Here is a 15730-nt window from a genome sequence, read left to right as displayed (position 1 = left end):
TCTGTTGTGTTTGCAGCTTATCGATGTCCAACTTCCGCGTTGTGTCTGTTCGTGCTTTATTTGCAACGTTTAGACGGGTACGTACCTTTGCTGCAACAAGGTAGTGGTCCGAATCAATGTTTGCGCCTCGGAACGATCGTACATCCAACACGCTGGATGAATGTCTTCCATCTATCACAACATGATCAATTTGATTACATGTTCTTTGATCTGGAGACAGCCAGGTGCCCTTATGAATATCGAGATGATTAAATCTGGTACTGCTAACTACCATGTTTTTTGCAGCTGCATAGTCTATCAGCCTCATACCATTGTCAGATGTTTCACTGTGGAGACTGAATTTCCCGACTATTGGGCCAAAGATATTCTCCTTTCCAATTTTGGCATTAAAATCGCCTAGAATGATTTTAATGTCATGGGCAGGGCAACGGTCATATGTTTCTTCTAAGCCCTCGTAAAATATATCTTTGGTCTGTTCGTCCTTTTCTTCAGTGGGAGCATGAGTGCAAATAAAGCTGATGTTGAAGAATTTAGCTTTTATTCGAATTGCAGCAAGTCTTTCATTCACTGGGGTGAAGCTGGATACCAGATGTTTTAGTCTCCGACTAACTACGAATCCGCAACCAAACTCATGCTTTACGTCATGGCAGCTATAATACAGTGCGTCACCTTTAGGTGTTGTTGTGACGCCTTTCCCAATCCATCGTCTTTCCTGTATGACAGTAATATCGGCCTTGTACTTTTCAAGTACGTCTGTCAATGCGAAGACTGCACCTTCTCTATAAAGAGTGCGAACATTCCAGGTGCAGATTCGCAGATCATGGTCCTTAAAACGTTTGCGGGGTTCGTCAACTTTAGAGGGGTTTGTTTTTCTTTTCTTTCGTTTTTTCATAGTAGGCTGTTTTTCTAGTGGAGTGTTACTAACCCGACGCCCAAACCCAAGTTTTTAACGTTCTTATGGGTGAACGCGCGGCACATGTTAGCTCACTACCTTTAACGGGTGTTAAAGGCAGTTCCCCAGGTGACACCACGGGGAGGTCAGTGTCCACTTGAGATGAAAGAGGGACCAAGATCAATCTTGGGCTTTGCCATGTTAAAACCTGTCGCAACAATTGTTGTTAGTCAACTGACAAACCAAGCAACTACAGTGCGTTTGGTGTCGAAAAAACAAAGTTCGTATAGTCAAATACTTCGCAACTACAAATTTGTAATTTCTTTAATATATATAAAGCAGAATACGGCACCTCTTTACTCGCGAGCAAGCAAAGAGATCTTCTTTCTCCACTCACTAATTGAAAAATCATGTACTGACAACAGTGTTTGCTCAAATTGTTGTTGTTGTGTGCCGAATGCTGATATAAAGCAACATCTAATATCTCAACCTAGCGCTGATAGACTCAACATGTATGTACATATGATTCACATTGTTCTGCTATGCTCACAAGACGATAACAACTACAGTGAAAATCTTTAGAAGGAACGGTAAATTACAATATTACAAAATAAAAGAATTAATAAATAAAAAATAGCAAAATTTGTCTCTGCTTTGTTTGGTGGTGTGTGGTGGTTGTTAGTCAATAAAAACAAAAACTCATCAAAAATTGTTTTTTTAATCTCTCAGAAAAACCAGTATTTTTTATTTTGCTTTATTAAAGGCGTTGTTATGTTTGGGACTGCTTGCAAACAAATATATGTTTGCTGCGAAATATGTTTGGGACATATGTTAGAGAGACCATTATATTATAGAGAGACCAGTGCAAAATGTTTTAATTTTACTTAAATTACATACATGAGTAAAAACAAAAATTTAAATTTTAAATTTTGAAGCTATTTTTATTTTAAGAGCGTTGATAAATAAGTTTTACTTTTATTTTTTACCGTGGACTTCAATAAAAAATTATAGATGATGTGTAAACTTCAATGAAAAATCTTTTAGGCATAGAGGATAATAAATTATTAATTATTTCAGGCGAAATAATTAATTTTCGGAAAATTTAGCTTTATTCCTCCAAATACTGAAAATCGGGAGGTACCGTAATATGGGGGCTATATCCAAACGTGGACCCAGGTCCACAATTTCTAGTGGAAAAGTTTTGTGACCACTAGAAACCCTAAGTACCAAATTACAGCTAATTTAGTAGGAAAATGTGGTTTAAATCCTAAACCAAAACATTTGCCGATAATGTTCATATTCATCCAAAAATGATGCTACAGCATCTTCTGGTGAAACACAAAATCGCTTAGATTGAAAAATTAACAAAAGAACAGGTCACAGAAGAGCGGTAGATGCCGGCTTATTCAGTCGACGACCAGCAATAAAACCTTTCATATCGAAAAAAATGAAAAAGCCAGACTGGAAATCGCAAAGATTTATCTGAATTGGAGTATCAGGAAAATTTATTTGTTATTTGTTATTTGAAGGCCACTTTAGCCTGGGAAACAATATCGCCTGCAATAATTAATAATTTAATACTCTCTATGCTTAAAGGATGTGCTTGTGCCATCCAGAACAAAGGATACGCAACTACATATTGATTTCAAAAGTTTTTGTTGTACCTCCAATTGGGGGTGCTTTAGTTTTGTCCGCTTATATTTGCGACCTAAAATGTTTTTTGAGTTTTAACTTTTGTTTATTAAATTCTGAACTCCTTATGTTTGCGTTATCCAATAATAAATCTATAAATAAACAAAAAGAAAAATAAAATAAAAAATAATTTAAAAAAATTAAAATTAACACTTTAAAAATGGACCAATATTGGTTTTGATTCCATATTCATGTATTGTCATCTAAATCTGAAAAGTGTGCAAAGTTTCAGTTCGATTGGTCAACTGCAACTGTGTTAACAATGAGATACCAGATTTGAACTAAACGGACACCAAAGCAAGTTTAATAAAACACTGAAATAATAAAAACACTGTAAGAACAACTTTGTTTTTTTTTAAAGAAAATTATCTTTTAAAAAAATTATGCTTTAGTTTTAGCCGACACTGAATTTTCCTGATCAAAAAGTTCATCTAGCCATGTCCGTCCGTTGTAATCACCACAATAATTGAGCTAAAACGCTATATATTTGCACCCGGGTGTCTTTTTGTCCTTAGGTAGTTAGAGTCCGAAGTTTAGTTTACCGAGTTTGACGACTTATCGCCATTTTGAGTGTTTTTTGACCTTAAATTGAAGAATTACGATTTTATGGTCTAAAATGACTATATTTTCAAGTAAGCCAAAATTACATCAAATCAAATTTCTAACAATCTTAACTTCTTACTAATGCCCTCTGTCAGTTTTTAATTACAGTTTTGATCGAATTCCGATTGTCCAACAATCAAAATTTACGTGGATAGCCGACATACATGGACGGTCACACTCAAGCAATCGATATTTAAGCAAAGCTGTCATTCTAAACTTTAGAATCTAAAGTGGCAATGTTACTCAGTTCTCTCATCTTGTGAGCGGTATTTATGTAAGTGAGATTGGTCCATATTTTGGTATAGCCCCCATATACAGAACTGTACCTCTCGATTTTCGGTGATTTGAAAATGTTTTTGGCGATGTCAATCAGTTCCTTTTATGAATCAAAGTTTTGTTTTTGTGTTGTTGTATTGTTCGGCTATAGGCTTTTCAAGTAAAAGACTTGATATTTTTGTTTTTCGAAGTATTTAATAATTTCCAATATGTTTTTCGATTGGAGTCTCCAATCATCTTCAGGAAACTACAATAATTATATGTTACTTATTACATATTTATAAAGTGGAATATGATCAAAACTTACTTAGAGGAAGCAGTGGCTGTTTTCTGTCCAAAGATCTTTTTTTAACTAAAGTTTTCCATATCTGTATTTATTCACTAAATTTCGGTAACTCTGAGCGCAATTGTCAGTGTCTGTTTTATAGTTTAATCGTTTGTTGGTGGGTGTGTTTATTATGTGTAACATCTCAAGAGTGAAGCGTTTCTGTTAATTTTTCTATTGAGCCAAAATTTGTATGCAAGTCAGGGACGTGTCCTGTGAGGGTGCAGTGAGCTGCAAGCGCTGTTTTTTTGTTCCAAGGGTTTGTTTCGCGCTTTTTGATCTGATTTGTGTGATGATGTTCTGGTCTTTAACTTGGTTTTTGTAGTGCCAACATATGCCTTCTGGCATATGTTGGACTTTTCACCCTTACAATTAATGCGGTAAACAACGTTGGATTTATCTTCGCCATTTACTTTGTTTTTTAATTTGCTGAATACGTTATTCACTGTAGTATTTGATTTAAAGGCCAGTTCATATCTGGTGTCGTCGTAGATTTTGGAGTGTTTTACTCTTTCAGAGAAACCCCGAATATTTGTCATTGGTTTGTATATATTTATACCCTACACCACTATGTGGAATGGGTATTATAAGTTTGTTTTGGGAAAAATTCATGTAACACCGCGAAATATTCGTCGGAGACCCCCAATGTGGTATACCAATCTTCATATCTCGGCGAGATAAAGCGATTTTGAGATGTGTGTCCGTCCGTCCGTGTGTCCGTCTGTCCATTATAAATTGTAATCAAACTCCAGGCCGCAATTATGAACCAAAAAATTGAAAATTTTTAATAAACAGCTTATACCTTTGTTCCTGAAAGACACATTCCCCACTCGTGAGTTATATCTGGAAGACGATCTCTTGACCTTTCAATTGATGTCAATTATGTTGATGTAGGTGATCAGATAACAGAGTTACAACCTAATATATCCAGTTTTTTGTTTGCAGTGTAATCAGAAACCCGCTAAAGGTTGCAATTATAGCTCAATAGTCACGAAATTTTGCACGAGGTAAGAGTTTAGGTTGAAGAAAATGCCTATATATTTGCATGATGATCTGATATTATTTAGCGGTTGACATACACCATTACTTTTGTATGAAAAATATACAAATTTTATTTTTGGTTCATATTTTGATTCCTGGAGGGCATATACCGGCAAAGTAGCCTACATATGGAAAAATAACTACTGACCTTTCCCCTGATGCAATAATTTGTCTGCTAGATAACGCACCTACTGCCTGATATATAAAGTGTTTTGTGCAGAGAACCACAATTTCCTCCCATGCTAGAAATTGTCTCTTTCATGACAGAGAAATTTTCAGTTCAGTTGTCAAATTGGATTTTTATACAAATATTGCAACATGGGGTCGCCTCGCCACCTATTTTATACCTAAGGATTTAGGGTAAAGGGGATACAAACAAAATACGACCAAATATGTGTCTCATCGAAATATTGGTTTTAGACCCAAGTATATTTGGACGAAATTCGTTTCAGACAATTTGGAGTCTATTTAGCGCTGTCCGTTCATCTGTCTCTCTTAATGTCTAACTGGCTGGTGCGCACGATAACTCTCGCACGATAACTGCGCACGATATCTACCGATTAGAACCAAATTTTATGCAACGTAATATTTTGCCCAAACTTTGTTTAAGTTCGAATGTAGGCTTTGTCGGTCCACACCTCCCCCAAATAAGTTCAAAATTGTTTTCGAAAAATTATGTGAACGATAACTGGCGAACTGAGTAATCGATTTGCTCCAAACTTTCCATATATTATTATTCCTTCCAGATATAGATCGGATAAGACTATATCGGTCCTTAGGGTACCTCCCACACAAAATTCGGAAAATGGAAATTTAAGAGTCCTCTCGGATTGTTTTGAATTTTCTTCAGCAGATTGTACTTGCGCCGCAAATCCGCAAGTTAACTCTAAAGGGGATTTTCTGATTGGTCGAAACTTTGCACATCGTATTATTTCATCCAGTCATGTGTCAGTTCAGAATATGGACTATATCGGTCCGTCCTTTCGAGGATCTCCCACACAAAATTTGGGAAAAGTGCAGTTTGAGGACCCGTATCGGATCTATTTGATCATTATTTTCTTTCTTTTATTTGAAGAAGAAGAATGTTCTTTTTACTGTCCCTATTCTGGACCCTTTCCCGGGGTAAGTCATACTTCCTGAGATTCCGTGGGCTTCTGGTACCAGTCCAATTTGAGTTTGTATCCATGTTTAATAACCATTGCATCTAAGTAGGGTAACCTGTTGTCATTTTCTCCATCGTACATTTTATTTGTATGCTGAATGAATTTAAAATGTCTAATGTTTCACTGATATCTCCTTTCTTGATTACGGCAAATATATCATCAACATATTTTGTGAGTATTTTCGATTTGGTATGCATTTTCTCTATTGTTGTGTCTAATAGTTTCTCCATTACGATTGCTTAAGTCTGGAGTATTCCCCCATTGGATTAACTTCATCACTATCCTTTTTGCAGAGAGAAATGTTTACAAAACGCACTGACAGCTTGCAAAATTTACTGATCGCTACCAATATCATGATTTCATCCTGGCAAAGGGAATTATCAATTGGCTTTTCAGTTTTTGAAATGATGCATTTTCTAGTAAAAACTTGAACTCTTTAAGCATCGAGTATTCTCATGTTAATAAGAAGGATGCTCACTTTTCGGCTTTCCCAAAAAACACCAGAACAAAATATTTGCAAGCTGACAGCACGATTCTACTAAGAAATCATCCATTTCTGTTGAGTTGAAATAACATCAGCACAGTTACCTGTGAGTATGTTGTTGGAATTGTATTTAAAAAATTCCCTTTTGCTCGTTCCTTCGCTGTTTTTGTTTGTTTTGTTTTAGTTGAAGATTCTCCATTACAATATCAGCTAACACTGGGGATGCAGGCGAACCCATTGGCATATCATTGCTTTGCTTGTAAATCGTATTGTCAAATACGAAATATCTTGTATCCTTTATACAAAGCGTCAATATGTCCATAAAAAGTTCTTTAGGTAATGATGTGAAAGATTGGATAACGTCCCACTTGTCTTCTATAGTGTTCAGCGCTAGATTAACTGGAATGCTCGGGAAGAGGGATACAACGTCAAAAGAGATAAGTATTTTATCCGAATATATTTGTATGTTTCTGATCTTGTCTTTAAATTCTTTAGCGTCCTTAATATTATAGATTGAGTCCTTCGTGATTTGTTTTAGAATATTCACAGCATATTTGCAAAGACCGTTTGCAGGAGAACTTATAGTGTAGCAAATGGGTCTGAGGGGATTGCCCTCCTTATGTATTTTGGGCAACCCGTAAAGCCTTGGTGGCAAAGACGTTTTGTTAATAAATTTTTGTTTTTCCGCCTCGCTGATTATATTAAGATTGTATAGTTTTTCCACTATAATAATGTTTTTGTTTTGTAAGTTATTAGTTGGAACTCTCTTCATTCGTCCGTATATGCAGATATCCCCCACTATTGCTGCTATTTTCCTTTCATATTAATTTTTGTGCACTGCCACTGTTTTTCCCCCTTTGTCGGCACTCATCTGCAACGCTCGTGTTCATCTGCAACGCTCGTACTCTTCCAGAAGTTAAAACGTTACATCACGACTTTCGGTATTTTTAATGTTTCACCCACATTACCTTACCAAAATGACTGAAATTTTCTATTTAGTCTTCTTCGGAGCTACAAGACTTTCTCCCAAATATTTGTCTGTACCTCCCGATTTTCGATATTTTTGAAGGTTATAGCCAGATTATCCTACAGGAATGGGTAACAATCGGTATAGTAGGAGATATAAAGCATTCCTGCAAAGGATTGTCGGTATAGGACCACGATTTGATATAGCCCCCATAGAAAGTACATTCCGATTTTGGTTTATGTTTTTTTCAAAATTTTAGCCACCTTATTCTGCGGAAATGGATAACATTCACTATATAGTCTTCGTTGGGGATATACAACATTCCTGCAGACAATTGTAGGTATTGGTCCACGTTTTGATATAGCCACTTTAGAACGGTACCTCCCGATTTTCAGTGTTTTGAAGGTCGGAAGTATTTAGTACTTTCATAAACGAAGGGAAAATAATTGTGCCATTTTACTTTAATATAACTCCTGGTGGAGGGCATAAAAATGACGGCCCAGCTGAACTTCACGTCCTTCTTGCTTGTTATGTATATTATTTTTTACGGAGCGTATATTAAGTTTGTTTTTCCTTTTTTATTGAAACGCATTGAATTCTTGATCAGGGTAATCTAGCTATGAGTCGAACTAGACTTTCCATCCGCACGTCTGTTGTAAACATTCTAACGTCCGCAATAATCAAAGTAGAATGCTATAATTGTGCACCCGACTGTGCGCAGGTGTAGTTGCTGGTCCAAACTTTGGATCTCGAAATATCGGGTCCAAACTTAGTTAATGTTCAAAAGTGAGACCTATTGTGTTCAAACTTAGGTTATGTTCTAAAGTGGGACCTATCAGTCCACTGCTACCACCCTCACAAATGTTCAACATTTTTGTTTTAAGGTCTGTTCAAGGATCCTTTTGAAATTTTTACCGAAGGTACTTCTATTGTCCATGTTTACAGCGATAATATGTTTTGCGTGGGTCTAAATTATATGGTGACAAACTGAAATGACTGATATTTATTTAAATATAAAGCTATTTATAAAGAGCAATGACACCCAAAATAAGAACCACTTCCAAAATGTCGGTCCATTCCTCTAGGTTTCTCCCCGGCAAAACTTTTGAGCTTTCATCCAAATCCATATTTTTGTCGGCTGGTTCATACGCCCAAAATTCTGAAAACCCCCAAAATACATACGTTTTTTTAAAGAAGTGCTTCTTACAGGCTGAGGATATATGTACCACTGTGACAAGCACACCTTTTACTAAATAAAAATCACATTTTTTGACATTTATATGTATATTTCAGTTTTTTATTGAGTTCCCAATTTCTGTTTCACATCTTTTTTTAAATTTAAGTTCGTTTTTTTTTATTTGTGGTATTTCTCTCTTTGTCTCTCCATATTTAATGCATCAGTGATTTTAAAATTATTTATTATTAATTTTTGTTTATTTTATTTCGCATTCTACTTGGAGATGTACTTAAGTAAATTTATTAATTATCATTAATTATACCTTAGGACTAGAGTATTTTTTATTTACTTAACAAATAATAATTGTTGCAATTTATTTTTGCGGTATTACAGAGCTATTCTATGACTTATATTTATTTATTTCTTATTTTCCATTATACTTTATTGTATTTCAGTTTTTATTTTGTCATACTGTTGTAAAAAAAAACAAATAAATATTTTTTTTTTTTATAGTTTTTGTCAATACTTTTAAAGTATAAATGCAATCATTTAAAACATTTATTTTTTTTTTTCGATGAGTTTAAACCTATGTTTTTAAATATGAAATATTATAGAGAGAGGAGAAGTTTTTCTTGTATCATTTGTTGTTAATGACAATTGTGTAGCTGAATTTCGGAATGAATAATTAATAATAATAGTTTGCTCTTTCCCACATACACACATTTATATGATTTTTTAATTTTATATTTGTGTATATAACATTTTGAATTATTTCCAGAAATCCAATATGAACCAAAAATTGTACATACATAAATAAATAGTGGAGAATCGTAAATATGCAAATCTAAGTTTGGTGATATTCGACCAAAAATTAAAAATGATACATATATAAAAACTGATTTGGAATTCAATATTGGCTAGAAGGGAGCGTTAGAATAAAAAAGGCGGTCGGCCACCTTTCCGACAAATGTTTATACTCGTTCAACAGGATTATTACCATTTATTTATCGATTTATAATCAGTTAGCAAAATCAAAATGTAATAGGTAAACATATAACACAGTTATAATAGGTCTTTACGATAACTTCGGAGGTAAGAAGTACTTGTAAGTACTCAGCAAATTCTCAGAAACTTCTCTCCAATAATTTTACTCTCTCGAAGCTAAAAAGTTGCAGAATGTTATCGAACAACAATTGCCAACTCTTTGAAGAAGTCTGTTGATTTGTCAAACAAGAAATTTAGCGGAAAAGATTTAACTTAACAATTGAAGGTTGTTTATGAAAATTATTTGATTTTCCATTGCTACAACAATAATTCTCTTTGCATCTCATAAAATAATGCCTGGCCGTCTACATGGTGTTCACCTACTCAATGGATGTAACGTTTTTGCTGGAATTTGATACTTTAAAAATAAAAAGAATAGTCACCACAAACTACAAAATAAGTTATTTTACAAAAAAATAAAAAAATCTGTTTCCATAATTTATTTAATAATTTCTTTTCTTTTAATACTCTCCACCATAATATGGAGGGTATATTTAAATTTGTCATTCCGTTTGTAACACATTGAAATATTCATCGGAGACCCTATAAAGTGTATATATTCTTGATCGGGGTAAAATTCTAAGTCGATATAAGCATGTCCATCTGTCCGAATGTTCGTCCTTCTATTGAAATCAAGATACAGCTCGTAATTTTTAAGATAGAACTTTGTAATTTGGTATAGAAGTTCGTATTACTCCTAGGATGTTTGGTATTGCAAATGGGCTATATCGGTCCAGGTTGAGAACGCACCTCCCGATTTTCAGTGTTTTGAAGGTTGTGGTCTAAGCATTGCAGCGAAATGGCTGAAATTTGATATTTGGTCTTCGTTGGCGGTATAAAACTTTCCCTCATAATCTTGTCGGTACAGGCCCACGCCTTAGTATAGCCCCCATGGAACCGTAAATCTTGAATTGCGGTATTTCTGTTCGGCCTGGCCGAACTTTACGCCGTTCTTATTTGTTTTAATTTGTATTTTTTTTTTAAGTAACCAAATCTTTGTTTTTGTTTTTGCCAAGAAGCACAAATTCAGTCATTAAACATTTGAATTAAAATCAGCTGATCCGACTTGCAAATTCTTACAAGAACAATTTTCCTTGCAAATACTTGTAAGTTCTCAGTTACAGGACTATCAAAAATTCTCTCTCACTTCTCTTCCAATTCGGTCTCTTTTACTTTACTAGTTTTTTATCGAACAGCATTTTGTAAAAGTTTGTACAAATTTTTGGGTTATCGTACAGACCTATTAACAGACATGTATATCAATGACAAGTAAAATCAATGGTAAATTCAAATAATTTTGAGCTTGAACAGAATACAATTTATATACATTTGTATAATGCAATTTAATTTTATTTTATAATGCATTTTATATCGAATTCTTGAAACAATTCAGTTTTTTGTATTTATTTTTATTTCTTAAAGTAAGGGTTCACCATTTATAATTTTAAAGTTTGCATTTTCCTAATTAAATGCATTTAATTGTTATTGTTATTAATTGTTTTGTGTGTTTTATTTACTTCTGTTGTGTATTGTTTCGTAGCCATCATGGCAACAATAACCATTTAAGTTTTAATAAATTTATATTACTTTATTTATTTCTTTATTTTATTCACGTATAAAAAAGAACTTTATACTCATTACACTTAGTAAATATTTAATGTTAAATAATTACATTTATAAATCAATATTGAGTGTTGTTTGGGGAAGGGGCGGGGTGTTACAGATGTATGATTGCAAAGGTTTATGTTTGCTGTAATAATTTTAATTTATATAGCAAATACATAATTCAGTTGTGTGAGTTCTGATTTCTTTCCTTCGTCCTCTTTAATAAATATCAAAATGTGGGGAAATTATTTAAACAAATGGCGCGAAAAATAATATATTTTGAATAGTGATAAAATCATACAATTCCGTGATATGCTTATTATAAAATACCGAATGCTCTCATTAAGAACAAAATTCATAAAATGTCACGATTTTCAAATATTTACCGAAAACACCGTGGTAATTTCGAACCTTCTTTATACGGCCCAATCACGAATATTCTTGCGGAATTCAACTTCCACGGAATAGACTTTTCTCGAGAAAACGTTCCTCCAATCATGAATAATTTTAGAACAAGTAAGAACGGCGTTAAGTTCGGCCGGGCCGAACTTGTTATACCCTCCACCACAAGTTGTATTGAAGTAAAATGGAATAATTAGTTTCTTTTCGTGTATGAAGAAGACTTAATACTAAATTTCAGCAATTTCGGTAAAACAATGTGAGGCACCATTCTATGGGGGCTATTTCAAAACGTCGATCTATACCGACAAATTTCTGACGGAAAGTTTGTAGGCTCAAAGAAGACTAAATACAAATTTCCTATATTTCGGTAAGAGAATGTGGCTAAAACTTAAAAAATACCGAAAATCAAGAAGTACGCTCCTATGGGGATATAGGAAGACGTGGACCTATACTGATAATAGTCTTCTGGAATATTTTATAACTCTTGGAAGACGAAATAACGAATTTCATCAATTTCGGTTGGATATTGACGTCACAATCTTCAGTATTACGAATATGGGGAGGTACCGTTCTATGGGGGCTATATCGAAACGTGGACCTATACCGACGAATTTTAGTCAGAAATGGGGCAATATGACAGCGTGGACCTGTACAGACATATTTCTGGCAAACAGTTTTATATCACATTGAAGACTAAATACCAAATTTCAGCCATTTTTGGTGGAATATTGAAGACACAACCTTCAAAATACGAAAAATCGGGAGGTACCTTCCCATGGGGGCTATATGAAGGCGTGGACCTATACCGACAAATTTAAATGGGAAGCTTGAGTACCCCCAACGAAGTTAAAATACCAAATTTCAGCCATTTCGGTGGAATATTGAGGCCACAACGTTCAAAATACCGAAAATCGGAGGTACCGTTCTATGGGGCATGCACCGATACCGACAAAGTTCTGGGGGAAAGTTTTATACCACTAGCGTAGACTAAGTACCAAATTTGAGCCATTTCGGTGTGATAATGAAGCTAAAACCTTAAAAATACCGCAAATCGGGAGGTACCGTTCTATGGGGGCTATATCAAAACGTGAACCGATATATCCCATTTTCAATACCAACCATCCTGCAAGTAATAAAAACTTCTGTACCAAATTTTGATTCTCTATCTTTAAAATTGCGAGCTGTATCTTCATTTCAACAGACAGACGGACGGACTGACGGACCGACGGACGGACATGGTCAAATCGACATAGAATTTTATGCTGATCAATAATATATATATACTTTATAGGGTCTCCGACGAATATTTCGATGTGTTACAAACGGAATGACAAATTTAATTATACCCTCCACATGGTGGAGGGTATAAAAATAATCATTGTTCAACATAAACCTTTGTTGTATATATTTATTTACTTTGTGTGTAGGTATATGAAGCAAAAATAAAGGAGATATCGTCTGCTATGTACGAAAATGTCGTAAGTCCAAATTGTAGAAACTTTTCAGGAGGAAGAAAATACATTTTACCGCTTTCTGTATTAAAGATTTTACTATGGTGGTGAAAAGAGTATTCTTCCTTTCTGTTTTTCCGCTTCAGTACCTGTATTTTGTTTGATCGAATGCCATCGCGTTTGGGAGATAATTGGATATCTTTGGACTTACGACCTTTTCCTTATATAGTTTTGGATTTTTGTTAGAACTTACGAACTTTTCCTTTACGGATTTTCTAAACTAAAATATTTATTCTTTACTCAACAATGTAGAAAAGGTATTAAAACATTAAAAATTGTAATAAAAACTCCAGGCCCCAATTATGGACCGAACAACAACATTTGTATCTTTTTTTGCAGCTGCTATAGAGGTCGCAATGATGGTTTGATCGGGCCGAAATTTTAAGTATGCTTTGGGTTTACGACAAAAAAGAAGCTTCACTATAACATTATGATCAGATAATAATTATCGGGTTAAATGGACCAAATCTCTTTTGTGAAAATTGGTAAAATTTTTAGTATAATGACTATATCTTTTTTCCTGGAAGACAAGTTCCATTCCCATAAGTTATATTTAGAAAAGGAACACTTGATATTTCCATTGATGCCAAATATGTTGGAATACATGGCCAGACAACAGAGTTTCAGACAATTATATACCGTATAGATGTATGATTCATACGAGTACAAATTAGGGTTGTACTTTTTAGCTCTTTTAGCTGATCGCTCTTTTTAGTTCAGCTCTTTTCAACGAACTAGGTCGTTCTTTTAGTTCAGTAGTTCAATCGTTCATCGAAAAGCTCTGTCGTTCAGCTGTCTTTTCGTTCTATCGTTCGCCTGCTCTGACTCGTTCGTTTATTTGTATACAAACACATGTATACATACATATAAGTTTGGTGCGATTAAAAGACAAATTTGGAATTTTTTAAACTTTAAATTTGTAATTATTAAATGAAAATATTAAAATTACAAAACTACAATGAATAAATTTGTGTGTGTAAAATACAAAATGTAAACTAAACTATTGCCTTTACAACGCATCAGTTAACTCTACGACGGCGTCACATTTTGATACGTGAATGATGTATTGAGTTGTTTAACCGTTCCTTCGTTAATCGTTCTTTTATCTTTCGGTCAGTGCTCAGTGAACTACTGAACTATAATGAACTATATCAACTGATCTAGTTCGTACGCTCTTTTCAATGAACCGTTCAATTGAACTAGTTCGTTCGTGAACTATACAACTCTAGTACAAATGTATGATCATACGGCGCGGGATTATGACTGACTTCTTCGCAAATGCCTATATAATCAGCGGAAACATAAACCTTTTTATTTTGCAAAATACAAAGATGGTATTACATATAAGCACCACATATAATTTTAAACAAGATGTACGACAAAAAACAATAAAAATTTAAATTTTTACAAATTTTGCAATATGCGTGGTATTTGAATACATTCATCATCACTATTGGCATCAGTGGAAAGGCCAGGAGTCCACCTTTCACAATCCGTGCGTTTATAAAGCAAAAAAGCTGTCAAGAGTACATTTTCGTTGCAAAATAAATAATTAAATTATTAAATAGAAATGATCAGATTTTTATGCAAAAGTTCGGTTCTTTGGTTCCGCCAAATATCATTCGATTGTCGTCCAACGTTGTAGGATGCTTGCTTGCAATGTACCCCAACCATGGATGACGTTTGTCATCATATCTGAACTACATTAGCTGTTGTATTCATTCAAAATATAACTTTTCCTGTGGACTCTCGACCTTTTCGTACTCAAATTCCCACATTTTATGTACTTACGGCCTTTTCCGACATGGAAAAACATATAGAAAAACGCGACATAATACCATTTTCTTTATATCACACGACGTGTTTTGACTTATACTATCATTCTGTAACAAAAACGCGATTTCTAAAAAAGTTGACTTACGACCTTTTTGTGCGTAGCAGACGCTATATAAATATAATCATTGAATTTGGCAGCACTGAATGGCCTTTTTCATACCTTGTGCCACCAATTGCTTTTTTATCCAAAAAAAAAAAAAAAAAAACAAATTGAATCAAATAAATTACACTTTTATACATCAAATAAATTGAGATTGACAAATTCCAAGGGTATAGTGCAATTGACTCCATTGTGCCATGGAACTGCCACTATCATGAATGTATTAAAAGCGAGTGCTTTTAATTAAATAATGGCAAAAATTAAAAAAAAAATATTTTGAAATAAAAATAATTGAAAATACGCACTTATCTAGTTTTTTTTCGACAATAACGAACCGGTGTTTTAAATTTTCAATAAATTTCCAATCACAAATTGAAGATTTTAGTATAAAACCCCAACAAAATTGTTTATATTGCCTGTTTTGTACAAAGTATGTGGGAAATACTACGATTTTTTGTAAACTAGCTTCAGTTTCGCAATGGAGATTTTTTTTGGAGGAAAACAACACATGTTTGAGAGCGTTCATGATACCTAATTTTTCTCCATTGGAAATTTTTCCGTGCGTATTTTTTGTGATACGAAAAAAAGGAAAAGAGAGAAATTCCTCATGGA

Source organism: Musca autumnalis, unplaced genomic scaffold, assembly GCF_047663935.1.
Source record: "Musca autumnalis isolate F117 unplaced genomic scaffold, ASM4766393v1 scaffold_4, whole genome shotgun sequence".
NCBI classification, from domain to species: Eukaryota; Metazoa; Arthropoda; class Insecta; order Diptera; family Muscidae; genus Musca; species Musca autumnalis.
The sequence above is the reverse complement of the archived record's forward strand: the minus strand, read 5'-3'. Positions refer to the sequence as shown.